Below are 3,128 nucleotides of genomic sequence, written 5' to 3'. Positions count from 1 at the left end.
GCAAGCTTCCTTGTGGTCTCTCCAATAGAGACTTCACAATTTGCCCCACTTGATTTTCTTTATTGTGCAATGAAGCGGTGTGGTTGCGAAGTGTAGCCTCGACCGATTGGAACCGTGTATCCGATGATTATAGAAATCTAGTCAAGGTTTTCTCTAAATCGATCATCCGGGTCTCCATACTTGAAATTCTATTCTCCATGTTTAGGTCTTGTTGTTGTTGAAAACCCGATGGTGCCATGGCCTTTTGCTGCTGTTGGTTACTCCAAGAAAAATTTGGATGTCTCTTCCAACCCGGATTATAGGTGTTGCTATATGGATTACCGTGGTTCCTCATTGTATTACCCACAAAGTTGACTTTCTCCACCGAAGATGCATCACCAATAGAGATAGGGCAATCGGAGGGAGCATGTCCTTCACCACACCTGGTACAAGTAGTCACGGCCGCCACTTTATTAGAAGTTAGAAAGTCTAACTTCTTACTCAATGATTGCACTTGATTGCACTTGGCCCACCAAAGAAGTTACTGCATCTATTTCATGGAGCCCGGCCACCTTTTTTCTTTTCTGTGCATTCCACTGATAACTACTCATGGCCATGTCTTCTACTAACTGTCGGGCTTCTTCCGAGGTTTTATTTCCCATTGTACCACCTGTGACGGCATCTAGCAATTGCCTTGTACTCGGATTAAACCCATTATAGAAAGTTTGAATAATCATCCATTCAGGAAATCCGTGTTATGGGCACCTCCTCAAAAGATCCTTGAAGATCTCCCATGTCTCCAACAATGATTCCAATTCCATCTGTACAAATGGCGATATCTCATTACGAAGATTGGCTGACTTCCTCGGTGGAAAGTATTCAGCAAGAAAAGCTTCCACCATCTCATTCCAAGTCGTGATGCATGCTTTGGGTAAGGAATAAAACCACTGCTTGCCTCTTCCCTTAAGAGAGAATGGGAAAGTCCTCAATCTAATACCATCATCCGATACACTGTTGATCTTCAGCATATCACAAACTTTCAAGAAGTTCTCTATATGGTTGTTTGGATCCTCATCGGCCAAACCATTGAACTGCACTTACTGCTGAATCATTTGGATGAATGCCAGCTTTAGCTCAAAGTTCGGAGCTATAATCGGGGGTCGCATAATACTCGATTATGTTCCCAAAACTGAGGGTCTAGCATAATCAGAAAGTGTTCTCTGTTGCTCATTCTGTTCTACCATGTTATCTGTTGCCCAAAACTTCTATTTAAACTTGATTGGACGGTTCTTGCACAAGTTCTTTACCCCTTCTTCTGAGTGTACGTGCAAGTTCATGATCACCTTCAACTAGTATGGAAGGGTTTCCTTAGATCAAAACCTAGAGCAGCACCAACAGAAAGAAAACAAATCAGAACGATGATAGAATAAGAAGATGTGAAATATAATGACTGAATGAATAGCTAAGATAGCAAAGTGCAAAGTATTTTTAAACGCCTACTCCCCGGCAATGACGCCAAAAATTTAACAACGCCCCTTGCGTGTGACCCACAATTGCATAGGTTTGTCGAGTAATAAATTCCCCGGTGAATGGGGTATCGTATCAACAGGGAGTAGGGAATAAAAATACTTAAATTGCTACTTAACCAAGTGAAGATGAACAATGATTGTGTTGATATGGTGTAATATAAAGAAGAATAAAAGAAACAAGAAAGAGAAACACAAGTAAGTGAGAGATAAGGCAATCGATAAAAGTGGGGTACTCGGACGTTAATTTTCCTAGGATAATCGTTTCAAGTGCAAAACCAACTATTTTGCTTCCAAACTAGCATTAATGAGTTGTGGAGATCCTACAATGCATAGTCCCAAATCTAAGGTCAATCATGACTAACTCTATACTATGCCCAGGCGGAGAAATCGAACTGTCTCAACACCTCACACTGTATAGAGTTGCATGACGTTGTAGGGATTCCAAGTGATAAACCCTATTCCTATGTGTAGACCTAACCCTTTGGTCCAGGTGAAAAGCCCCTAGTCACAATTAAGCCCCAGACAGTAGAGTTCACTTCAACACTTTACTATGTTGCTCACGCAACTAAGCCTCAGTGAAGTTCATCCTCTAGCACTTCACTCTATTGTGACTGCAAAGAACTCAACGAAATGGAGATAGGATAAATCACACCGGAGGAAAAAAGGGACTTCCGCTACCTCTCGACTCACCCTCTCAACCCTCTCCAATCTAGCTTTGTCTAACTCTTGTGGTGTGTCACTCACTCACAAGGATTAGCAATGTGAACTCTCAACCCTAGTCTCACTCTAAGGGAGTATTCTGACACGTCCGAATATGCGTGTGTGTACCGCAAGTGCACGGGTGTCGAAGTAATAAATACCCGGTGAGTCGGGTAGTCGAATCCACAGGGAACAGGGCTACTAGTACTAACTTCTTCTCTCTATCTAGCCCTAATGATAATGGGATAGTGTGGTGATCTAATGTGCGAAGAGATGAACACCGGAGACAAATATGCAAGGGTAAAATGGAGGAAGAATCTCAATCAGTAAAAGTGGGGTATTCGGGCATTGCTCCCCTAGGATTCGTGTATTAGGTACCGGATAAGCAAAGTGTTTCTATGATGAGTAAGTTAAGTCGTGGAAATCCAAACATAATCGGGTCTATCTCTAGATCACCGATACTAGTCCCCTACGAGGTCCCGTGGAGAAATCGCTCAATCTCAACACCTCACACCACATATGACCGCAAAAGCACTCTAGGGATTCCAAATTGTGTATCCAATTCCTAAAGATTGATCCAACCCTAATTCCCGGCGAAGGATCCTAACCCCCTACAAGGTCCCGGCGGAGAAATCGAGCAATCTCACGCCTCCCACCAAATATGGTTGCATAGAGCTTAGGGAATGGAGATAGAATACACCAATCGGAGGGGAAAGGGGATACTTCACTATCTCATGATTCACCCTCTCAACCCTCTTCAATCTTGAGGTTCTAACCCTAATGGAGATCTCTCTCCCACCAAGGCAACAAATCATGCAAACCAAATAACCATAAGATCAATAAGGCAAGCAAGCATTAAACAATCAAGAATGAAACTTAATCAAACTCGGATTAAATAGAAACACAAAGCAAATCCACAAA

At 42.5% G+C, this 3,128-nt stretch overlaps 1 non-coding gene across 1 annotated transcript; it reads left to right on the top strand.

The window, feature by feature from the left end:
* The first annotated feature begins 726 nt into the window (after positions 1-726).
* LOC120271337 lies at positions 727-833 on the top strand. The gene has a single exon (XR_005539950.1). It is a non-coding gene; the product is annotated as a small nucleolar RNA R71 (small nucleolar RNA).
* The last annotated feature ends 2,295 nt before the right edge of the window (positions 834-3,128 follow it).

This window comes from Dioscorea cayenensis, chromosome 10 (assembly GCF_009730915.1).
Source record: "Dioscorea cayenensis subsp. rotundata cultivar TDr96_F1 chromosome 10, TDr96_F1_v2_PseudoChromosome.rev07_lg8_w22 25.fasta, whole genome shotgun sequence".
In the NCBI taxonomy this organism is placed as follows: domain Eukaryota; kingdom Viridiplantae; phylum Streptophyta; class Magnoliopsida; order Dioscoreales; family Dioscoreaceae; genus Dioscorea; species Dioscorea cayenensis.
Note: the sequence above shows the minus strand (reverse complement) of the source record. Positions and strands in the feature narration are given on the sequence as shown.